Source organism: Canis lupus, chromosome X (assembly GCF_003254725.2).
Source record: "Canis lupus dingo isolate Sandy chromosome X, ASM325472v2, whole genome shotgun sequence".
In the NCBI taxonomy this organism is placed as follows: domain Eukaryota; kingdom Metazoa; phylum Chordata; class Mammalia; order Carnivora; family Canidae; genus Canis; species Canis lupus.
Genome location: NC_064281.1, coordinates 118551794 through 118577377, shown reverse-complemented (window position 1 = coordinate 118577377; position 25584 = coordinate 118551794). Strand labels below are relative to the sequence as shown.

Genomic DNA, 25584 nt, shown 5'->3' with positions numbered 1-25584 from the left:
CTTTTTTTTTTTTTTTTTTTTAAGGATTTTATTTATTTACTCATAGACACAGAGAGAGAGGCAGAGACACAGGCAGAGGGAGAGGGAGAAGCAGGCTCCATGCTGGGAGCCCGACGTGGGACCCGATCCCAGGTCTCCAGGATCACACTCCAGACTGCAGGCAGCGCCAAACCGCTGCGCCACCAGGGCTGCCCAAATACAGTTGAAAGATTTTTCTGACGTTAAGGCAGATTTCTGTTCACTGGGCACCGCCTCTCGTCCGTTTCGTTCACTACGATTTTGAATATGCATATACTTATTCAGGATATTTGCTGCTATATGAGTGCTTTTGGCTTAAGCGTTCTTTCAAGGTGGATTTCTCCTCTAGCATTTACATCCAGGAGCACTAGCGTGGGACATTTAATTGAAAACAATGCCCATATTTTTCTTTAGTTTGAAGGAGTTTTGCTAAGATGATGACTTCTCCCCAACCATTTGGCCGAATGAGACCACAGGGCGGTGGGGTGGGGGTGGGGGGGGGGAGGTGGGAGTCCAAAGTGGCCGAGGAGTTGAGAGACCTAAGTTCCTCTGGTCCCCGGAATTCAGCGAGACAGCTACTAAATCATTCTGAACCCCTGAGAACTGAACCGGAGATCTACAAAAAGAATAGCTGCAACTCTACAAAGAGAAAAGCATCCAGTTTCTGCAAGACAGGAGGTGTGGAGAAGTGAAATGGAAGCGATACATGGGAAGATGGGCGGGGGGGGGGGGGGGGCAAAAGGGAGGCGATACATGGGAAGATACGGGGGAGCCAAAAGGGGGCGAGCTCCAGCAGCCTCCACCAGAGAGTGATGGAGCAGCAGAGAGCGCAGAATCCGGACCTTTAGAAGTCCGCTCCGGTGAGGGACGGCCCTGCCTGCCCGGTGCTCAGACAGTGAAGCGGGTGCAGAATCCTAGGTGGGACAGCGTGGTCTCAGGATCCCCCGGGGTCACAGGAACACTGACAGTGCCTGAGTGCAGCAGAGCTCCCAGACATCGGAGCAGGGAAGCCGGCTGCAGCGGGCTCTTGGCCAGTGGTGGCCGTAGCCCTGGAACCCAGCAGGGTCAGTGGGTCCCAGCACCCTCAGCGCAAAGGCTCTCCGAGCAGGAGCCCAGCAGGCGGCAGAACCGGCAAGCCCCCCCTTGCTCCCCCTGGGGAGGAGCAGCGCACATGTCCACACAGCAGGAATCTGCAGGGTTTGGAAGGCGAAGCAGGGTCCGTGCCTGAGATGGAAATGCTTGGTCACAGGCTGGGTGAGCACAGTGTGCGGTCCGGTACCAGGGAGACAGGAGTGATGGGTTGCCTTTCACTGGGGGTGCGCTAAGGAGCGGGACCCTGAGCTTTCGGCCCTGGGGCTGGGGATGAGGAGGCCACCACTTTCGCTCTCAGCCTCTAAAGAGGCCTGCAAGGCCTTCACGGAACAAAATCCACAGAGAGCAACCCGGACCAGATTACTTAGCCTGGCCCCCTGGCAAGGGCGGTGCACGCCCACTCGGGGCAAAGACCCCTGAGAATCAGCGCAACAGGTCCCTCCCCCAGAAAGTCAGCAAGAGCGTGCGGCCCAGACCAACTTTACCGAACACTGAGAACCGCAAAACTCCAGCGCTAGGGGAATATAACATACACAATTCATAGCGTTTTCCCCCATGATTCTTTGGTCTTTCCATTTTATTTATTTATTTTTTTTTTTTCGCTTTCCTTTTGCAACCAATTTCTTATTTTATCAAACTTTTAGGAAATATTTTTTAGTTTTCATTCTTACAGTTACATGCTATCCTTCCATTGTTTTTAATTTTATTTGTGTAAGTTTTTTTTTTTTTTTCTTTACACCCTTGCGGTGCAGTTTCTTCCACCAGACCAAAATACACGTAGTGTACGGTATATGATTCTGTTTTCTTCACCTGTCTCATCAAAATCGCTTTTTTTTTTCTTTTTTCTCCTTCTTTGTTTCTTTCTTGTTAAGTTCTTTCTATGTTCTGTCTCCCTTTCTGATATTTCCCACTTATTTTTTGTATCCCCCAAATGAATGAGACAAAGACTCCTAACTCTGGGAAACGAACTAGGGGTGGTGGAAGGGGAGGTAGGCAGGGGGTGGGGGTGACTGGGTGACGGGCACTGAGGGGGGCACTTGATGGGATGAGCACTGGGTGTTATTCTATATGTTGACAAATTGAACACCAATAAAAAATAAATTTATAAAAAATAAAAAAATAAGGTCTTTCTAAATTTTCATCTTTACAGTTACATTCTATCCTGTCAATGTATTTAATATATATAATATATATGCAAGGTTTTTTTTCTTTACAATTGTGAAGCCATCTTTTTTTTTTTTAATTTTGTTGTTTATTTATTCATGACAGACACAGAGAGAGGGAGGCAGAGACCCAGGCAGAGGGAGAAGACCGCTGAGCTGCCGGGGCTGCCCTTCTTCACAATTTTGAGATGTAGTTTCCTCTAACCGAAGGAAATACACTCAGAATATAGTGTATTGCTCTGTTTTCTTCACCTGTCTGTTGATATTTCTTCTTTTTTTCTCTTTTAATTTTCATTTTTACAATTGCATTCTATCCTTTCCTTGTATTCTATTCAATTTGTTTAGTACCTATAAAAGTTTTCCTTTTGTTACAATTTTGGGATTTAGTTTTCTAACAAACGGACCAAAATACACACAGGATCCAGTGTATTACTCTATTCTCTTCACCTGTCTGATTATATTCTCTCTTTTTAATTTTTCTTTTCAGTTCTGGGTCTCTTGTGATTTGTGTAGTGTATATTTCTCTGGGGACATTGTTGCCATTTCAGTATTTTGTTCTCTCATTCATCGATTCTTCTCTGCACAGATGGAAAAAACCTCATCTCATAAAAGAGAACCAAAGGCAGTACTGAATGCCAGGAACCTAGTGAGTATGGACATAAGTAACATGGTAGAACTAAAGTTCAGAATAATGATTATAAAGATACTATCGGGGCTTGAATAAAGCATCAAAGACACTAGACAAAGCCTTTCTGGAGAAATAAAAGAACTAAAATCTAATCAAGTTGAAATTTCAAAAAGGCTATCAATGAGAAGCATTAAAAAATGGAGGCGCAAAAAAAAAAAAATGGAGGCTCTGACTGCTCGGATAATTGAGGCAGAAGATAGAATTAGTGACATAGGGCAGCCCGGGTGGCCTAGCGGTTTAGCGCCTGCCTTCAGCCCAGGGCGTGATCCTGGAAAACCCGGGATCGAGTCCCATGTGGGGCTCCCTGCATGGAGCCTGCTTCTCCGTCTGCCTGTGTCTCTGCCTCTCTCTCTCTGTATGTGCGTCTAATGAATAAATAAATAAAATCGTTTTTAAAAGCCCCAATCAAAAGTTATAGGGTATCAGGTTGGATAAAAAAGTAAGGACCATTGATACGCTGCCTGCAAGAGACTCATTTTAGGCCCAAAGACACCTCCAGATTTAAAGTGAGGGGGTGGAGAAAGATTTATCATGCTAACGGACATAAAATGAAAGCTGGGCTGGCAATCTTTATATCAGACAGACTAGATTTTTTTAAAGATTTTATTTATTTATTTATTAAGGAGAGACAGAGAGAGAGGCAGAGACACAGGCAGAGGGAGAAGCAGGCTCCCTGCAGGGAGCCTGATGTGGGGCTTGATCCCGGGACAATGGGATCAAGACCTGAGCCAAAGGCAGATGCTCAACCACTGAGCCACCCAGGTGCCCCCAGACAGACTAGATTTTAAAGCAAAGACTGTAGGGGCCCCTGAGTGGCTCAGTGGTTAAGCGTCTGACTTCGGCCCAGGTCGTGATCCTGGGGTCCTGGGATTGAGTCCAGTATCAGGATCTCTGTGGGGAGCCTGCTTCTCCCTCTGCCTGTTTCTCAGCCTCTGTCTCTCTCTCTCTGTATGTCATAAATAAGTGAATAAAATCTTTAAAAAAAAAAAAACACACACACACACTGGAAGAGCCAGAAGTGGCATGCCTTCTGTTAGAAAGCACTAAGAAGCCCACAGTACCACCGAGGAGTAATGTTCTCCCGAGAAAATTGAACTTGCTTCTGGCCTCCAACTGGGGTGAACATATAGTGACAGGAAATACAGCTCTCTTCAGGAGAAGAAGGCACAGGGTCTGCTCTGTGGCGAGAGCTCTGGGCATCTGCAGGAACGTGTTTGCTTTGTTTTGCATCCAGTCTGCTCAAGAAAGGCACCATTTCCCTGCCTACCACAGTGATGCCACAACACTGCCCAGCAGCCTTGCCTATTCCAAGCCAATGGTGCCTGCCTTTCCCTTTATCCTGGGAGAATGGCCCCTGGATGCTTAGATCTGCATTTGCTCCCTATCCCCTAGGTCAAGTCAGAAAGCTAGGATAAAATCCTGGATCTGACAAGCCAGTTCACTGTACCCGTGCCACTGATCTTGGCGCAAGGCTGCTCTAGGCTCGGAGGATCAGGCCCTCCAGACTAGCCTCTCTAGACCTCTGCCTCCTGCTCTCTGTTGCAGGGCCCTGAGCTACTGCATGCCGTTGTTCTTCCCCGGGCATTTGCTTTTGCCACGCTGCTAGCGGTCCTCTTGGGACATCCTCAGGTCTCGCCCTCAATGTCACCTTTTCCATGAGTCCTTCTATGAATACCCAATCCTAAATTGCAACCCCTCCTCCCACCCCATCCCCAACACTCTGCATTCAGCTCTGTGGATTCGATTTGTTTCCATAGCATTGAAAACTACTCAGCCTACTTCACCTTTCACTTCATTTCATGATTCACTTCAGTGTACACCGCTACACATGCTAGGCTATGAGCACTACAGAGGCAACGAATCTGTTCAATGCTGTATTCTTAGAGCTTTGAGCAGCGCCTGGCACATGGTACATGTTTACTACTCATGTTGAGAATGAATAAAGAACTGCCAGCTCCAAGGTCCTGGTCCTTGGAGCCTCTCGTCCCTAAACCCCCTTGGCATCTCTAACCCCCACAACTATCCAAACAGGCAAAGTTTGAATGCTCCCGTCCATGCTCTACTTATTGGCTCATGGACAAGGTAAGCCACTGAGTTTACCGGGGACTCTGGAGACCCCTAGCCCCAGTCCCTGGTTTGTGCTCCTGGTATTCTGGCAGAAGTCAGCGTAGTAGGATTCCAAACAACTATGGCTGACTGCACACTCTCTCCTGCCAGCAGGCAGCTATGGCCTTCACCCTTATGCTCTGCTCTTCCTTCTTGTTGGCTTCGATCTATAAGTTGCTACAGTCAAGGACTCACGTGTCCTGGGGTTTGGGTTGGGCCACAGAAGGTTTTACAGATAGCCAGTTCACACAGCGCATGCCCATTGATTCCAGAGGGCACACCCATGTTCACATATGACCATAAAAAGACTTCCCTAGCGAAGGTAGAAAGGAGGGTAACTAAAAAAAATAAAAAAAAAAAAAAAAAAAGAAAGGAGGGTAACTAAGATGGTTTGCAAGGTTACTTTCAAACCCAAAACACTCCAACCACTAGGATTTATCCCCATTTCCAGAATGCAGGTGCGCTCCTTGCCTTTGCACATACTGTTCCTGCATCTTGAGGTATCGGAGATACTTTACTTGCAATGAGAAGGGCTCTTGCTGTCGGTGCTGTCCTTCCTGATAATGCCAAAGGCCAGCCTTCTCGTGAGAAGGCATCAGACACACTCAGAGGGACATTCTACTACAACTGGACCAGTACTCCTCAGAAATGTCAAGGCCATAGATATAAGCAGAACACTGGCCTTCCAGAGATGTCCGCATCCTAATGCTCACAGCTGGAATATGTTAAGTTACACATCAAAGTGGAATTAACGCAGAAGATGGAATTGAAATTACCAATTGCCTGACCTGAAGATAGGGAGATTGTTCAAGATAATCCAGGTAGACCCAATGTAAATACAATGCTCCAAATGTGGAAGGAGACGGTCATGTGAGAGACTCAACTGCCCATTGCTGGCGTTGAAGATGGAGGAAGGGTCTCTGAGCCAAAGATGGTGGTCACCCTCTGGGTGCTGGAAAAGTCATGAAAACACATTTCTCCGTGGAGACTTCCCAAAGCATCACAGCCCGGCTGATGGCTTGATTTTAGCCCAGTGAGACTCTTCTGGGGCTTCTGACTTCCAACATTTGTGTTGTTCCATTAATGAATTTGTGCTGTACCACTAACTTTGTGGTGATCTGTTACAACAGCAATAGGAGGGCAGCCCCGGTGGCACAGCGGTTTAGTGCCATCTGGTGCCCGGGGTGTGATCCTGGAGACCTGGGATTGAATCCCAAGTCGGGCTCCTTGCATGGAGCCTGCTTCTCCCTCTGCCTGTCTCTCTCTCTCTCTCTCTCTCTCTCTCTCTCTCAATCAATCAAACAATCAATCAATCTTTAAAAAGAAAAACAACAACAACAGCTGTGGGAAAGTAATACAGTTTCAAAAAAAACAGGAAATACGAAGGAGCTATCTCATATTGGAGGACATGAAGCAGACATAATGACTGCATGTAATGTGCCATCCAGGGTTGCAAAGAAAAAGGGCACATTCCTACCCCTTTGCCCCCAGGGCTCTTGGCCCCTTGGCCACTTTATGGTCCCTCCGACTGTACCACCACTCTGGACAATTGCAGGTGCTCAATTGGGACATACACAGGAGTCTGCAGCTGAGCTGGAGAAACAAGACCACCCATGAGGACAGTGCATGCCTCCCCCCACATTCCTCTTTGCAGGATCAAGCATCCTATCCCCCACAGTGAGAGAAACTGAGGGACAAGGTTGAGGGACTGGGTCCTGACAGTTGGAGAATGGCCAGCACGAAGCTGGGGGTGTAGGAAACTGCATGAAGCTGTTTCTACAGAAGCCTCGGGAGCCAAGGGATTCGTTACCACACTGTGAGCTCACAGAGCACAGTCCACTGTCTTCTCTTACTAGGGGACATAATTCAGGCACACATGTTTTCCTAGGTGCAAGACTCCGGATTCTGCACCTTAAGGTGCAAGGCTGGGGTGGAGGTGTTCAAAAGAGGAGCTGCCCCACAGGAAGCTGCCTGTCCCCGGTGGTTCTTGTCAGAGAACTCCTGAGTCATAGCCACCGCTCTGTGCAGCTGGGACCCTCGTGAAGGCCACTGTGAGGTTGGCTTTCTGAGGCTGAGCCAGAGTGGGAGTGTGGACCTGTCAGCCATCCCAACAGCCGCCTGGGAACCTAGGGTCCCGAAACGGGCCCTTTGAGCAGAGGAAAGTGTAGTGAGTGACGGCGGTGGTCACCGGGATGCTCTGCCACACCCCGCAGGCCCTCGGGCTCACATGAGGATTTTGTAAGCAGCCGGGCAGGAGGGCCTTCGGGTCCCCAGGTGGCAAGCAGGCTGTGCAGAAGGTCGGCCGCCCCATGAGATGGGGTTGGAGGAGCACCTGCCATCCCAGGGCTGTGGTCTTGGCACAAGTCCCAGGAGCAGGCTCTGTGGGGCAGTCGTGGCTGGACGCGGGGACACCTCTGCTAATGTTGCTTGCTGTGGGGAACTGGTGGGTCCCACAGTGTTCTTACTCAGCGTTGAGAAGGACTGTTGGGCTGTAGCAGCCAGGACACCCCCGGGCCTCTTCCCCCTTTGTTGGAGTCATTCTGGGGAGCATCTCTTTAGCCACAGCCTCTTGTGTGGACACATCCACCCAGGCCCTGAACTGTCATTGCAGGGCAAAGCAAGTCAGACAGGAGCTCACTGGCCTTGAGGACTCACTCTTGGTCCTTGTCTTCCGGATCTGAGAAGCCTCTGCTTTTTCCCAGGCTGAGCAAAAGGCCTGCTCTACACTCTGGTCTCCTTTGCGAGGAGTTGAGCTGCTGCCTGGCTCTTGCCAGACCTGCCCTGTGGCAGATACCCGTGCAGGTGCCTTAAGGCCCTTCGTGGGCAAATAAGTGTTTGCAGGTCTCCATCTGGCATCACTGAGAGCCTCCTGCTAAAATCCGGGGAAGACAGCTGGGAGGCAGGGCTAGCGCAGGGGTTGCAGGGCTCGAGGAAGGAATGGATTCCAGAAATGCGTATTGAGATGGAAAAATGCAGACTAGCGTATGATGCTGGCTTGGAAGTTAGAGGAGGGGAAAGAAGTGAAGAAGATTCAGGAAGGTTGTGTTTCACACTGCCTGGTTTTGTGTGCTTGTGTTTGCTTTTCCTTTGAATCTTTCTTTCTTTTTCAGAAACTTAGCCATTACCTTTTGTTCAGTTGCTCTTTGCCCCTTTTATTTTAAAAAAAATCTAATGATCTATTAATTTTAAACTATTTTTTTTCGACTTGTAAAAAATTTGCAAAGATAGTACAGAGTTTTTATATGCCCCTCACTCAGTTTCCCATTATGACGGAAAGCGGAAGCGGTTGCTTCTGTCAATGTGGTATATTTGTTGCAATTAATGGGATAATTTTGACACTTCATTTATTACTAACTGAAGCCACACTTTACTCAGACTTCGGCAGTGTTTACCCAGAATCTGTGTTCTGTCCAGGATCCCCGTCAACATACCGCCTTACGTTATTTGTAGTGTTTCCTTGGCTGTGGCAGTTTCTTTGTTTCTGAGGAGCTTGACTCTTTTCGGGAGGAGTGATTAGATAGTTTGTACATTGTCTCTCACTCGCAATGTTTCTGATGTTTTACTCATGATTAGTCTGGAGTTCTGTGTTTTAGGAAGGAAGACCATAGCGGTGAAGTGCTACTGTCATGACATCCTATCAACACTACATACCAGTAGCTTGATTTATCACTGATGTGGTTTACCTTCACCACCTGACTGAGTTAATACCTCTTAGGTGTCTCCACTGTAAACTTACTGGTGTCAGCCCCCTTTGCATACTGTCCCCTTTGGAAGAAAGTCACCATATGTGGCCCACACCTCAACGCAGGGACTTATGCTGTACTACCTTCAAGTGAGAGTATCTGCGTAAACCAGAATTGTTCTCCATTGGAGACCTGCCTATTTCCCCATATTTATGTGTTTAATAAGTCAAATACTTTTCACAATACAGACACATGGGCATTTCTATTACAGGAAGAAATTACATGTGTGTTCACTACCCTGTGTGTATTCACATATGTATACAAATTTTAGATGTAATCATCTATATGTGCATTAAGCTACATAAGAGTTTTTACTGATGTTTTTGGCTCTAATCCACCACCACCTAGATCACTATAGCTTCCTCCTCTACGGTGAAAAACCTTGAGATTTGGACGTTGTTTATATGTCAGTGTCCTGTTGTCTCTGCTGGGTTATCATGGTTATCTCTGAAGGAGCTGCTGAAATAGAATTTGTGGATGGGCTAAGCATCAGTTCAGCTCCAGAACTCCCTGGAACCTCATCAAAGCTATGCCTGCCCTCTAGCCTCTGGACTCTGATAAGGCTACCTGGCCCCTGTCTATGGAGCTCTTGAAAGGTCAAGAGTACCCGTTATTTGAGTGTCTGAACTGATGAACAATTCAACTTTTGATGCTTTTGGGGGTTGAGATCACCTGTAACTAACTTTGGTCTTCCTTATCTGTCTGGAAAGTATTTCTTTCTACCAGAGCATAAGCTACAGGGTAAGCTGGATCCCAAGATGAGTATTTGTTTCCTCACCTTTATTTAGCTTTTTGACTCACAGAATGTTATACGAGCTTTTGGTGCCTCAGTGCTTTTTCTCTATTCTGTATTTGAATAGTCACTGGGAAGCTCCTCGAGGCTGGCAATTAGACTCTACCCAGAGGGAGGGCAGGATAGCTGGATGAAAAACAAACACTCCTCAGATTCCACCCTGCTATATGTTACTCATCCTTAAAACCAACTTATATAATTATATACATTCTCCAGTGAGTGTTGGAAAGCCTAATTAGAAATTGAGAGATGTGCCCAAGTTCTCAGATTAAAGGTGATACATCATGGGAAATCATGAGTTGATACTTTGATTGATTATGATCAATCAAGTAATAATGATTCTCTCAAGCTTTTCCTTAAATAAATACCATAGAATTGCCTATTTGAAACTCTACTATGGTGTAAAGTGTGAGTGTTTTCTATAACAATACTAGATGAATGTTGAAGGTATTGCTGTAATCACAAAAACTCTCAAATTGGCTGTAAGTGAAGACAGCATACTAGGTCACCTTCTGTGATGTGGTGTAGTGTGGTATGGCCTAACACAAACTAAAAGAACACCTGCAAAGATTCGGATCTCAATTTTGATTCGATGCATTGAAGGAAATTTCCATTAAATCAGTATGTGACAGCTAAGAAAACCTGGTTCATTGAAAAGACCAAAAATTTTGACAAACATTTAGTAAGAGAGAGAGAAAAAAGAAGTCTCAACTACTAATATAAAAAATGAAAGTCGGGGTAGTATTACAGTTCTTTTTTTTAAAGAAGATTTTATTTATTTATTTATGAGAGAAGCAGAGACATACACAGAAGGAGAAGCAGGTGCCCTGCGGGGAGCCTGATGTGGGACAGGACCCCGGGACCACAGGATCATGCCCTGAGCCAAAGGCAGATGCTCAACCCCTGAGCCACCCAGGCGCCCCAGTAAAATAAGTCTTAAAGAAACCAACAGGATTGTAAAAGAGTACTCTGAACAATTATACTTCAAGATATTATATAATCTAAATGAACTGGGTATAATTTTAAAAACATAAGCAACCAAAGTAACTCAAGAGGAAAAGAAAATTCAAACAGATCTAAAAGGTAAGGAGAATGAATTCGTGATCAAAAGTGTCAAAGAAAGAACATCCCAAGACCAGGTGACTTCACTCGTGAATGCTACCAATACTTGATAGAAGAAAGAAATCCTTAATTTCTTCCCAAAATATGGAAGAGGAGGGAATACTTCCTATCTCATTCTGTGTGGGCAGCAGTACCGAGGAAGTAAAGCCTGACAAAGACATCAAAACAAACAAACAAACAAACAAACAAACAAACAACCTGACACACTTTCATGATTAAAAAAAAAAAACTTTCAACAAACTAGAAATAAAGGAAAACTTTAACATGTTAAAAGGTATTCAGGAAAGATCCACATCTAACATACTGAATGTCAAAGACTGAACTTTTCCCATTAAGCCAAGAAATAAGAAAGAAGCCAAGGGCCGCCTAGATGGCTCTGTCGGTTAAGCAGCTGTCTCTTGATTTCTACTCAGGTCATGATCTCAGGATTTTGAGATCAGGCCCTGCATTGGGCTCCATGCTCAGGAGCATCTGCCTGAGATTCTCTCTTTCCCTCTTCCTCTCCCTCTCCCCCTCCCTCTCTCTCTAAAATAAATAATAAATAATATTCTTTTAAAAGCCGAGAATGCCTGCTTTTGCTACCTTTATTTTTATTACACTGTAAGTGCTAGCCAGAGTGATTAGGCAAAAAAATACTTTTTAATAAATAATAAATAAATAATCATAATAATAAAGACAAAGTGGAGAAAAAAGTAAAAAAAAAAAAGTAAAAGGAGAATCAAATGCTTAAAAATAAGTTTATCCAAGGAAATACAAGACTTGTACACTAAAAACTACAAAATATTCCTCAAAGTAATTAAAGAAGATTTCAGGATATGGAAAGATATCTTGCGTTCATGGAGCTGAAGACTTACTTTTGTTAAGATAGAAGTTGTACTAAAGCAGTTTACAGATTCAATACAATCCCAGTAAGAAATCCCAACAATCCTGTTTGAAGAAATGGAAAAGCTGATTCCAAAGTGCATATGAAGGGACACCTGGGTGGTTCAGCGATTGAGCATCTGCCTTTGGCTCAGGTGGTGATCCCAAGGTCCTGGGATTGAGTCCCAAAAGGGAGTCTGCTTTCCCTCTGCCTATGTCTCTACCTCTCTCTTTCTCTGTCTCTCATGAATAAATAAATAAAACCTAATGAATAAATAAAGAAGTAAAGAAAGTGTATATGGAGTGCAGATGCCCCTTGGATAATTCTGTTGGTATTCTTTGCGTAAATACCTCGTAGTAAAGAACCGAGATCAATAGGTGAACTATCAATAGGTGAATGGATATATTGGAAATTTACTGTCTGGCACGTTCGTGGTAGGAATGAAAAATGGTGCAGCTGTTGTAAAAGATGTTTGCCAGTGGTAAAAGTCTATCAGTTTGTCAAAAAGTTAAACTTTTTAAAATTTATATTTATATTTTTTACTTTAATCTATATGACAATTCCAGTCCAATGTATATGCTCATTAAAATGGGAAACAGGTATTTAAACTATTACCTGTGTAGAAATGTTTACCAAAATTCACAATAGCAAAAGGATGAAGCAACCCAAATGTCCATCAATTTGCGAATGAATAAGCAAGATGTATAGGCCTATAAAGAAATATTCAGCTGCGAAAAAGAATGAAGTCCCGATATAGGCTTTAGCATGGATGCATCCTAAAAACTGCTGACTGCAAGAAGCCAGACACAAAGATATCATATTGCAAATTCTGATTATTAAGAAATACACAGAATGGGTATATTCATATAGAAAGCAGAGTAGCGGTTGACAGGGTATGAGGGAGGAGGGAATGGGCAGTGACCACTTAACGGATGCGAGGTTTGCTTTTGGTGTGATGCAAGTGCTTTGGAATCAGACAGAGGCTATAGTCGTACAACACCGCAAATGTATGAAATGGCACTGAATTGGACACTGTAGAATGATTTCGTGTTATGTGTATTTACCTTAAATTAAAAAAATAAATATTGATAAATTTGTGAAACAAGAAAGCATGAATCCTCTGGAAACCAAGGAGTGCCTTCCCCTTCACTCAATTGCCCTTTGCCCTCAACCTCGGGTCATGCTCCGCAGCCTAACATGCTGGGTTAAAGGTCTAGCCCGAGCCTCTGCATCTGGCCTCGTCTTTTGCCTTCCACCACTCTGTAGCCTTTCTCTTTTCGTACTTGGAACTGTTTTCTCTGACATTGAGCAACCAGGTCCTCATTATCTCAACTACATTCACTATTCATTCCCACCTAGTAAACAGATGAGCAATTAGAGGTTTGCTAAGTCCTCTCCTGTGAAACCCAGATATACTAATTGGGGTACAGAACTCGTGTGCCATTCAATGCGGTCTGGCTGTTCTTAGAAGAAATATACACAGGATCGGATGTGTCCATATAAAAGGGACATTGGCATTGACCCTGGACCTTCTGTTAACTGGGTGACATGAATTTAAGGAGCAAGGGGATCCGAGGAAACTGGTGAGAGGGTCTAATTCAGGCTGCTGGCCATGTGCACAGGAAATGCTGGGCGCATGCTAGCGGTAGAAACTTACTTAGGGGCCAGTGAAGATTTTTCAGGTGTGGCTGAGTCTTGACTAGCCGGACATCCCAAGACACTCTCTGCTACAGGGCACATGGCAGAGAATGGCTGGTGGTGACAAGACCGATCAGTAAAAATAAAATCTATCACCTGTTCAGGTGTGAGCTGCTGAGAGCATAACTAAGACAGAGACTGGGGGTGGAGAGGACAGAGACACAGAATGTACTCACGAGCCCTCCACTGCTTTCCTCAGAAAGGACACTTTTCCAACAGCCACCCGCTGCCCACAAGCTTCACTTCCTCTTCACTCCTGGAGCCATGTAATCCGAGACTACATTTTTGCTTGAACTCCATCCTACTTGCCAGCGAGGCTTCTCCTTTAGTTTAGCAAACCTAACTGTGGTTCTGGCTTCATTCACCCAGATGGCACCCCCAGATCTCAGCAAGAAGGACTACACAGTTGTGAGGAAAATCTTAAAACATCCCTAAAGAGTTACTGTGTCCCTTCTATCTCCACTACAGCATCTCATATGATACTCTGGAATGTAGTCTGCAGGTTATGGTTCTTCTCAGGTTGTTTAAATGTTTTAGGTTGGATTCTTCAAATTGGCAGACTTTTTCTTCCTTTGAAATCCCTTGCCATCCCTAAATGAATAGCAAAGCCCCAGTTAACAGAAACCAAGAAAAGGACCACCCTAATCCTCACTCCTTTCACCAACTAGACTCTGGGTCCTTCCCACTCTCCCTCCACAAAACCCTTTGCCAACCACTGATAACTTTGGGAGTTCTCAACCAGATGAAGATCTCTAGGGTGAGATCTTGAGGACACTGCCTCATGTCTCTGAGAACTTGAGAAACTATATAAAATGGGAATGATCATGTTTCCCACAGACAGTTTGCAGTAACTGTTGTGATAAATAAAACACCAATGCCCACAGAATGTGTGCTGAATCGAGAGTGTCTGTAATCTTAAGCTCCCATTGCCTTCTTGTAGGCATTCAGGGAATTGCCTTTTAGCATGAAAAAAAGACCTAGTACCCAAATAGGTTTTTATACACACACACACACACACACACACACACCCTGGGTGGAGAGTCAAGAATGTCTTGAGTGTCTGGAGCACAAGTGTAAAGTATCGAGGGATAAAGGACTCATGGCTACTGCAGCCTAGTTGGAGTTTGAAACTCTATGGCACTGTAGATATGTGTGTATTGTGGGGGGCTTGAACATATGATTGGATTCTGGAAACAATGGAAGCATCCTCTATTTCAAAAAACAAGCAATAGCTATTCTTGTGTTCCTTTTCAGCTTTGGTTGCCAGCTTCATTCGCAAACCACCAGACACATCCCACACACAGCCAGCCAGCCACAGACATGTGAAGACTCTTCCTACCATCTCCTGCTGGGTTCAGGAAGAACTTCATGGAATGAATGCTCTCTTCTCTTACCCAGAGAGGCACTCGCTTTGGAATGCTTCATTCTTCCCTTTCTGCCTGTCTCTTCCCAGGCCAGTTTCGTTAGTGTTACTGAACCTAAAATTAATCTCAGGTATATGTAAGTATGCTAGATGGTTGTGCATAATAGTTACTGAAAAGCATTGGCGTAATTCTTCATGAAGTCATGTTAGGCGATAGTTTCTTAGATATGACAGTCTCAATCTGCTTGAGCTAGCATAACAAAACACTATAGACTGGGTGGCTTACCCAACAGTAATTTATTTCTCATGGTTCTGGAGACTGGAAGTCCAAGACCAAGGTCTGGCAGGATTCAATTTCCAGTCAAATTCCTCTCTTGTTTTGAAGATAGGCACTTTCTTTCTGTATCCTCATATGGCCTTTTGTCCGTGCTCACACACAGAAGGATAGTATAAGCACACTAATCCCATCATGAGGATCCCACCACCCGTAAACTCATCTAATTCTATCTCCTGAAGGCCTATCTCCAAACACCATGGCATGGGGAGCTTTAACATGAATGTGGGGGTAGGGACACAGATCAGTCCATAGCAGATACCAATACCCAAATGACAAAAATATAGATAACTTAAATTTCATAAAAATTAAAAATGCTTCTGCTTCAAAGGACATCATTTAAAAAAATACCACCCACAGATTGGGAGAAAATACTTGTTCATCATGCATAAATGTGTAGTATACAGAGTATATAAAGAACTGTCATGGGGATCCCTGGGTGACTCAGCAGTTTAGAGCCTGCTTTCGGCCCAGGGTGTGATACTGGGGGTCCTGGAATCAAGTCCCACATGGGGCTCCCTGCATGGAGCCTGCTTCTCCCTCTGCCTATGTCTCTGCCCTCTCTCTCTCTCTCTGTGTGTGTCTCTCATGAATAAATAAATAAGATCTTAAAAAAAAGAAAATCAAAAAAAAAAAAAAAGAAAATCAGTACAATGCCGTGAAAGAATAAAATGATGGCAAGAAAAACTCCTTGTAGAGTTAGCAAGCTGAGCCAATGTCCTCCAAGTGCTGGAAGGACAGCTCTACCATTTAGGAAGAAATGACCAATGTAGTAAGAAATGGCAAATAGGAAGTCAAATTAGGTTTGGAGGGGTGGATACAATAATCCAATGGGCTCCAGAAGTAGAAAATCAAGCCTTTGCCTAAAGTATCCACTGGTACATTCAAGAGACAGCAACTTTTTTTTTAAGATTTATTTATTTTTGAGAGAAAGAGAGAGAGAGAGATGCAGAGACACCGGCAGAGGGAGAAGCAGGCTCCATGCAGGGAGCCCGACATGGGACTTGATCCCAGGTTCCCAGGATCACGCCCTGGGCTAAAGGCGGAGCTAAACCCTTGAGTCATTTGAGCTGCCCAAGAGACAGAGACTTGTAACTCTATTTCTAATTGGGGGAACATTGTGGCCCCTCTCCTGCTGGTGTACACATTCAATACCATTACCAAGAAACAAGTGGCTGCACAGACTGAATTCTGGGTTTCACTTCCCTATCACTGTTATTGGGACTGTGAGGCAAATACGCAGTAAGTTAGTTCACTTTTGCTTAAATCAAAATCTAAGAATTTGTGTCTGGTTACCAACTCCACCATTCTAGTGACAGAGAAATCAAACTAGTCAAGGTGATACCCAAGCTAAATAAATAAATAAATAAATAAATAAATAAATAAATAAATAAGCCTACAAGTGAGATCCAAATGGAAACTGTAACTGTGTACATGACTGTAGGTTAGAGGATTCAGGCCATCCAATAGGGAAATGCAGCAGGTGTTTTCCAGTTCCTCATCAAGACTTCCTGCTTTAGCACAATGGCTCTCTAAGCTGGAGACCAGCATTTGGTAAGCCTAATCATCGTTGGTAACTCTCCCTAGGAGACTGATTGCAATGATTCCCAGTGAATGATCTGATTCGTCTCATAAGCCATTCCATAGAATCTGTTTGACTTTGAATTACAAATTCTTTACCAATATCTAAATATGTATTATTTCTCAGGCATTGAAGTGAACATAACCTTGAAAGCTCACTACTCCAAGGAATGGACATACACTGTTCTGTGACATGGAACAAACTTTTATAGCAGACAGTAAGTGTACTGCTGAGGATCTGGTGGGATTTTACCTATATTTTCATAAGCAGAACTATATTCTTAGCTCAAAAATGTTTTGTGACAGGGTCGTTGTCACAAGATGAACTGTCGATATGAATGGCGTGGGGGAACCAGACAGACCTTCCAAGGACAGAGCAAGGGATGGCTGATGGCCTGGTAGGTAGGCAGCATTCTGCTGTAAGGCAGTTTGGATTCTGGAATTTGGTAGTCAACCTCAAGTGTTTCAAGGTATGAATTTAAGTTGGGGAAAAATGGGAACATGGGAAGATTGAATAGACACCAAGGACTTGGTCACAGCTGGGTGGCAGGGCCCTCCACCCAAGGGACTTGGGAAGGTGTGTACTCCATAGGACATTAGCCAGCAAAGGGGAAATTTGGTAGGCTCTGTTTTCACTGAAGCCCTGAGGAAGGAGCTCCAGGTTCCTCAACGTGGTCTGCCTCTGACTTGTTGGTGAGATGGAGCCGAGGTCAGTAGGGTACTATGGCTCCAGGTGGACAGGTTTCATAGCTGTAGCGCAGGGAACATTATTACCTATACTGCAGGACTTAGTCAGAACTTGGGGATGTGCTTGGAGTTACATTTGTGCTATAGACACAGGAGGCTGTAACATCTCTTCCCTCCCACAGCTGTCTCTTTCGATCCACCAAAGAAACCTCAGGCTCCGAGAGCTGCTGGGAGAACCGAGAGTGAGCACAGAGGGAAACAGAACCTCCAGGCTGAGTCTCCTGCCTGAGGACAAGCAGCGTTTGTTACAGGAGGGACAGGGGCACCGATGGACTCACCCAGGAGAGAAGGGGAGGTTTTAACACGGGGGGCAGCAGACATGTCTCGTTCTGGCCCCACTGACGCCCAGCACCCCTGGTACCCCCGGTACCCCCGGGCCCCAGGTCCTGGCAGCCTGTTGTCTCCGGGGGAGAGGGGGAGCATCTGGAGTGGCAAAGCCTTCCCTGCCTGGTGTGTGACAAAGGTGGCAGAGTGCACAAGTTTTGCTCCCTGCAGCTATTCCTCCTTTTCCACGCTACCATGTGCATCGTACTTTAGACGTGGTTCAGGACCCGGGAACTCCCAGCCAGCGTGCACAAGGCCTCGGGTGGGCATGGGTGGCCAAACATCTCAAAAGAGTCCTCAGGTACAGCCTGAACGGACAGAGTGTAGAGGGAAAGACGGACACCCTGGATACTCGACCTCTGGCTGGGGACCATGCAGGCACCTTGTTACAGCTGTGGAGCCTGCCGAGAGGATCCTCGAGGCTCGAGACAGTCCACCCTCAAACGGGCACTTTGGTGGTCCCGAGGCATCACCTGGTGACACCAGGGGCTGAGGACCGCTTACGTTGCCATAAAATGCCCTGTGATTTCTGGCTAGATTGCCCTGGCTGGCTCTGCGCTAACTCAGGCGGTGTTTCAGCCCAGGGTTTTCATCTGCTGCTGATGGGATGTGCGTTACAGGAAGCCAGAGGCCACAGCTATTTAGGACTTGCTGTTAGACAAATGCTCTCAAGTCTGGAGACACAGAAATCTCCGGTGGTCATCGAGTGCCAAGCCAGAATATAGTTGGGGAGGAGTTGGCAACGTGCACGAGGGGGAGAATGTGCTAGAGAGGCTTCCCTGCCTGGCCACCTCTTACTGATCCTCCCAGCCGCACAGCCCAGAGAAGGATCTCTGAGCTCATACCCCGGGCACGAGCCGAGACTGGTATCCCTGCTATGTCGGTCAAGGGAGGTACGTCTCAAGTAACCACAGGATGTGTTTGATGGTCAGCAAACAGAACACATGTCTTGTCCTGCTTGATTCATAAATCATAAATCCCCCTGAGTGTAGCGCTGCCCCGGCCACGGCAAATCACTCTGGCCCAGCCCGCTCCCTTAGGAACTGACACTCACACCCACGTCCTCATCCCCTTCCTAAGATTCCTTACCCCGGGAAGACCTCAGCTCATCGGAGGTACATTGAGTTGGCCTCTGGATCTGGGGCTTCCACATGCCCCCCAAGCCGGATCACACCCTGTTGGGAAAACTACTTTTCTATAAACGTCAGCAGGAGCAACCTGGCTGAAATATCAGGCCACAGGGATAGGCCCAGGGGGGACAAGCATCAGGAGAATCACCTGCTTTTCCATGGGGGCATGGCCGTAGGATGGATGGACCCCCTCCCACCCGCAGCAGCCCCAGGCTGCCCTTCTCTCTGTCCCTTCTTGAGTGAAGGTGCCAAAGGGTGACCGGTGGGAGGGTGGAGTCGTCGGAATCTTTAGGCCACACTTCGAGAGGGGTCATCGAGCTGGGTTTCATATTCTCTTCCTGGCGCAGATTCTTTTCTGGAAGATGCTTTGGCTAGTTTTCTCGATGCAAAAATAAGTTTGTCAACAATAAAGCCCCAAAAGAACATGGAGAAGAGCAACACATTATATTGACACAAACCAGGCCACCTAGCAATCACACAGTCAGCCATGCATGAAGTCCTACAAAACCCAGACAAATGGGGTCACGAGAGGGGGCTGCAACAGGGGAGACAGGGACCCAGGGGCAGACATGCACCCCAGGACGCGTTCCAGCGCACGTGTCCCATTTGAACACAGTGAGGTAGGTTTGTGGTGATCTGGCCGCACGTTGAGGAAAACCTCCTTTTATCCTTTTGCTACCACGACCCTAATCACTGCTGCAGCAGGACAGGACTCTGGCTCTGGGCGCCGCAAAGGGGCCGTGCCTTATGGTCTCTCTGGAAGCCAGGAAAAGCCCAGAATTGCTAAGGTTAAGACAATCAGCCTTTGCTTCCTACCCCCATCCCCGGGCAGCTGGACCTGGGTCCAGGGTTACTAACCGTAACCTATCCTCACCAACTCATGTTTAAAACACACGTGCACGCACCCGCGTGCACACACACGGGCACACACGCACACACACACGCCCTGTTGTGCGAGGTTGGCCCGGCCCAACCCAGCAAAGGATGGGTCTGGTATGTAAAGTGAGGCCCGTGCCCCGGGCCTAGAAGTCTGAATCAGGAATCCCGGGTTACACGTCTGGACAACCCTCAACTCATCCCGGCCTCCCCCGGCACCTGTCTGCCGGTGGGGCCTCTCCTAACCCTGCCTCCTGTTCCAGCTCTTCCTGTTCAGACCAATTTCCCATCCTCCAGTGGGGGGAGGTCACGTCATGGCGCAACTGACTTAAGACCTGGCGTCTCCCGTGGAACACTGCAGGTCGAGGGGTTCAAGAGAACACTACGGCAGAAAAGCCAGCTCTAATTGGCAGAAACGAGGTCGTTGAGTCGGCTACGCACTCCACATACTCGTTCTCCCTGCTGAGAAAGCACAAAGCATTCCTGCCCTGCAGACCTGGAGCTGCTGCCGACTTATCCCTGGGGTTGCCCGTGTCCCTGAGAGCCCAGCGCAGGATCGAGGGCCTTTGATCAACATACACAAGACACAGAAGCACAATATCTCTATTACACCAAAAGAGTTAGAAAGCACGAGATCCGTCATTCGCGCACAGCTAGTGCAGCTGGCATCCTGCGGAACGTGGGGCCCAAGTTGGGGTTGTGCAAGGGAGCAAAGACAGAAAATCCTCTAGGCCAGGATGGCGTGGCAGTGAGCTTAGGAGCAGGAGCTCTGTGGCTCTTCCCCGCTCAAGCCCCATGGCGGCCGTCACAACCCACTGCTGGGGACAGCCCTCAGCGCCCCATCCCACGAGTGGGTTATGACACAAGATGGGGAAGGAGCCTGCGCTGCCCCCGAGAGGCTCCCTCCCCACAGAGGACAGAGGTCCATGGGGTGGACCCACCAATCCAATCTCGGGCCTTATCTCTACACTCTGGCAGGGGAAGAATTATTCTTACATGTCCTTCCCTGAAACGAAAACCACTTCCTGATCCAGGCCACTCTCAAAAGCCCGCCCTGTCCCCAGTTCTCCACTCTGCCCACTAGTGCCTCCTCCTCCAAACTTCCTGATTAGCATGGATTTGCCTGCCCCACTGGGGCTCAGCACTGGGCCCCTGGGAACTGCAGGGCCACGGGTCTCCTATTCTTGGTCCTCCAGAAAGGCAGCTGGCCTTCCCGTGAGCCGGTGGCCTGCTGGGCCTTCAGGGGTGTGAGGCCACCATGAGGCCAACGTTCTGGCAAAGTGGCATGTCTCTGGCTAAGGGGCAGCTTGCATTCCATGGCCTGGTGGCCGAGCTCGCGGCCCCGGGCCGCCGGGGGTGGCTTCGAGCCCCAGAGAAGTCCGAGGCCAGGTGCTGAGGTTCCTCACCTGGTCCGTTCCAGGCGCTTCAGCAACATGGAAGACGGAGCTTGCCCGCAGCCCCGGCAGGCTGAAGCACCAGAGGGGCTTGGTCTGTGGGCCGGGATGCCAGCAGGGGCTCGGGTGTTGGGCACTCCCTGGGGTGGGGGCGACAGCCGCGGGGTTTGGAGAGAACCTTCAGGAGGAAAGCCTCTGCGGGGAAGTGTGCACCGTAGACTGGCAGGTTAATGTCAGAGGCTCCGCCAGGGTCTTGTGCATACCTCCGGCTCTAGCAAGTCAGTGGAGTGGTGCAAGGTGCAGGGACACGTCCCAGGCCACCATGTTCGGCCCAGCGCAGGCCCTCAGAAATGGTCGGGGGTCCATGTTGCTGGGATGGACGTCGCCGCCAGGTCCCTGGAGGGCTGGGCCCACTGTGCTCCTCCAGCCTCCAAGCAAAGGAACCTCCTCCTCCCCAGGGTGGTCCTGGCAAAAAGCCAAGCTGCTCCTCGGGAGCCCCCAGGCTCCTCCGGGACCTCCGCCACCCGGGATGCACGGAGGTACAGCCAGGGAAGTGGGAGCCCCAGACCTCCATCAGGAGGGTCCTAACGGGGTTCGACCCGAATCTAGGCCAGAGGCAGCCCCAGCCTCCTGGGAACCCCTGTGGACGGGCACAGGGTCCCCTTTTAGCCCCCTTTTAGGTCTCTGGCCCTGGGAGGTATTCGGTGACTTTCTTGGATTTGGCATGACAGCGGGGGCCGAGCCCAGCGGCTGGGGGGTGGGTTGAGCTCAGGTACCAAGGATGGTATGTCCACCAGATGAGCTAAACTAGCCCCGGGGCTGTCCTGTTGGCATTGCCCACTCCTGCTGGTCACAGTTCCAAAGCTAGTGGGGTGGGGACCTCCCGGGAAACCTAGTAGAGCCCCAAAATGAACCCGCACAGACCAAAATCGGGAAGGACAGATGGCTCCCGATTAGAACCGGATAGAACCGGGAGGCATCCCCACCCTGTGTGAGGGACCAAGCTGAGTCCTCTTCCAAATTGTTCTGGTGCAGCCCTATGCCCCGGGACCACTGGTTGTGCCAAGAGGCACCCTAGGGAGGCGGGAGGGTGATCGAGGCCATGCAGGTCATCGGCCCAAATCCGGCAGCCCTAGCGTCCCCATGAGAAGTGGAGGACACGTGGACATCTGCCTCCCCGCCCCACCTGCGCACAGAGGTGGGGCCGCGGGAGGGACCCAGTGACACGAAGGCCTTTTCTGAGCCGGGAAGAGAGGCTTGCCCACCCCGGAAACCAAATGGTCTAAACCCTGGTTCTTGAAGTTGGAGCCTCCAAACCTGCGAGAACATGAGGGGCTGCGGGGACACGGCCGGCTTCCCACAGAGCAGAACCCGAGCGGCCCGGAGCTCAGGAGGGGAACCCACGCCTCCTCGCCCGGCACCAGGAGACCCCGGGGCCGGAAGACAGCTGTGCCCATCTGTCCCCAGCGTCACACAGTGGATGTTCCCTGGACGAGGTGGAAGGAGCATGGTCTTCGACCCTGGGAGCCCACGTGCGAGTTTTCAAAAAGCTAGAAGTCACGCAGCCCACTCCAACATGCCCGAGCACGCGTGTCCCGGCTGCCAGGACAAAAGTCATGGGTTCCCTCCCAGATCTGAAGCCCGGGAGTTGAAGGGTACGGTGCCGGCAGGCTCACGACCTCTCTGTTCCTTCTGCGAGTGGCCACACTGTTGCCGCCTCTGCACACGGTCCCCCCCGCGTGCGTGCACGCCCCAGGCGCTGTCGCCTTCCCCACGTCCCCTCCTACTCTTCCTGAGGACACCAGCCATATGGCTTTAGAGTTCATGTTCACTGGCTCCGTCTGAACCCCGTCAGCACTTGGAAGGCCCAAAGTCCAGCAACACACACATTCGGAGGTGCTGGCGTATGGTGGCAACATGTGAATCTGGGAGGCACGGCGATTTGGTCCCTAACAATGACCAGTGGACACCCTGGGAGTCAACAGGAAGACAACCCGTGGGGGAGGCCCGGGAGGATCCTGCACACAGGGCCACCTGTGCCCGAAGATTTGGGTGGCACCACTCTCCTGGAATGTGGAGGTGTTCACCCTCCTGGAAGCCCCCCACATCCCATTAATATTGGGATATCATGGAGGCATCCACGTGTTGCCACGATTGATTATTGATTGCTTGAGCCTGGGTAACACATCCTCAGCGTGACAGAACGACTTCCCTCCTCACGGGCCCGGGATCAGAAGATGAGCGTTGCCTGGTTCCCAATCTCCACATCCGGAGAAAGCAGGCCCGAGACACACGCTAACGACCGCGATGTCTGTGGACGCCAATGTGGACCAGGCCTTGTACGTCGGGGTGGCACCCTGCCAAAGTACAGCAATGCTTGACCTTGCAGGGAGACTATGCCCGTGTCACCCTTGTGACCGTATGAGCCGTGTGACCGTGCACACGATCAGGCTAGCGGAACGTCCATCGGGGCAGGGGGAGCCGTACAACGCCCCAGCAGGTGAGCGCCCTCCAGGGGCCAAGCCCGAAGGTGTGGACCTCAGGGTCCTCCCTGCCGCCAGCAGGGGTCCAGCTGTCCTCCGAGGGGGGGGGGGTCATCTTGCCGACGCTCCACGTCCCATGATTGGGGGACCGTGGGAGTGCCGGGCACCGATGCCACCAGCAGCCTGACACAGACCCCTGCCCACGCGACCTCTTAGTAGCGCCTCGGGGTCACGATCCTTTCTACCTGGATGCCAGGCCCCAGGGACACGTGGGGGCAGGACCGAGTGTGTGAGGAAGGAGAGGATCGCACACGCATGGGGCTGGAAGAGCTATGCTCCCTCGAGGGCCACCCTGGGGTTCAGGCGTGGCCCCGGCCGAGTCTGGCCCCTTGTCGCCCAGCTGAATGGGGCCCCATGTCATCCCGCAGGCTCATTGCCCTGGGCAGGCTGCACGTCAGCCACCCATCAGGTCAGCAGGTGAATACTCAACCCAGGGGGTCTAAGGACCCGCACTGCATCCCCACAGGGGACAGTCCCGGGGATCCTTGGCACTCCCGCTCTCTCTGGGGGTGGGGACAGCCTGGCTTGGCTAACTCTGGCCCTGAGGACAGGCAGGGAGGCCCAAGTCGGGCCCAGGAATGGCCCAGGGCAGGTGCCAGTGGTATTGTCACACAGGGCAGGCAGGTAGAGGCCAGACAGTAGGTCAGAGCCCGGCCAAGGGGGTGCATTCAAAGCAGGCTTGGCCATCGCTGGGCACGGGGGCTCCTGAGGAGCAGAACCGCAGCTGAGGCGCCTCTTGCCAGCCTGTCAGGGCACCGGCTCAGGGCATCTAGAGAATGTCAGGACTTCTTGCTGAGGACAGGGGACCTCGTGCATAATCCGCCGTGGCCTGCTGACAACTGCCAGACACCTGGCCGCTGTGTGTGAATACAGACATTGCGGGACAGGACCTGGCACCCCGGAGATGCCTCCCCAAGGACCCACATGCTGGTACTCGGGCATCCTGAGTGCTCCGTGCCAGCAGTCCATGGTGGCCTGGATCAAACCCCGGGCCCCAGCAGTCAATTCTCTCCCAGGAGAGCATGCAGGGTCCCCGCATCCAGCCGGGGCTGTCCCACAGGGCCTGATCCTGGGACTTGTCCCAAGGCCACAAGCCTCAGGATGGTGGGTGCTCCTCCTTCCCCCTCTCGTGGGGTAACTGACCTTCTGCACTTCCTGCCTCCTGGGGACCCAAAGGCCCTCCTGCCCGGCTCTTACAGAATCCTCATGTGAGCCAGGGGGCCTGTGGGGTGTGGGGGAGCATCCCGGTCACCACTGCCATCACCCACTACACTTTCCTCTGCTCAAAGTACCCTTTTCGGGACCCTAGGGTCCCGGCGGCTCTGGGGATGGCTGATAGGTACACACCCCGTCTCTGCCTTAGCCTCATAGAACCAACCTCGCAGTGGCCTTCACGAGGACACCAGCTTCACAGAACGATGGCTATAACCCAGGAGTTCTCTGACAATACCCACTTGGCACAGTCGCCAGGGTCACCAGGCTAGGAGTGTCATTTACCAGCCCCTAGGACATGGACCGCCAGAGAACCCTGGTCAGCACCCCCGGGAGCACAAGTAGGCAGAGAGGGACGGCCAGAGCAAGATGAGTGCCTGTGAGCAGCAGCACTGGGGAGAGAGCAGTTGGCAGTGGGGAGACAGGACCAAGCCCCAAGGTCTGCAGGCTGAGGCCACGGTCAGGAAAGACAGGGCAGGGTGGGCAGCAGAGGCTGTGGGGGCTGCCGACTGGGCCCCAGAAGCAGGACGTCCCAGATCCTGCCCCGGCCACTGGGCAGCGGGCTGCCGGACTCCCGAAGGAACCTGGTGCGGGGCATGAGGGGTTTGATGGCCGTGACTCGGGGATCCAAGGGTCAGGTGGCAGGAAGGACTGCCCACCAGGGCCTCTCTGTGGGGCACAGAGGCTCGTCTACAGAATGTCCCTACGCATCCACCGGCTGTGGGGCGGGTGCTTCCAAGGCAGGATCACATCTGATGGTCACTACTTTGCACACTCACCTGGCTGTGGTGGTTC

At 49.7% G+C, this 25584-nt stretch overlaps 1 protein-coding gene and 1 long non-coding RNA gene across 3 annotated transcripts in view; both read left to right on the top strand.

Annotated features, from left to right (window-relative positions):
* Positions 1-486, top strand: part of LOC125754692 (uncharacterized) — a 119450-nt gene extending 118964 nt beyond the window's left edge. For both annotated transcript variants that reach the window (XR_007409466.1, XR_007409465.1), the window contains exon 3: positions 47-486. This is a non-coding gene — a long non-coding RNA (uncharacterized LOC125754692). The remainder of the gene's footprint in view (positions 1-46) is intronic.
* LOC112663802 (melanoma-associated antigen 10-like) overlaps positions 1-25584 on the top strand; it is a 331119-nt gene that overhangs the window by 245867 nt on the left and 59668 nt on the right. The window lies entirely within an intron of this gene.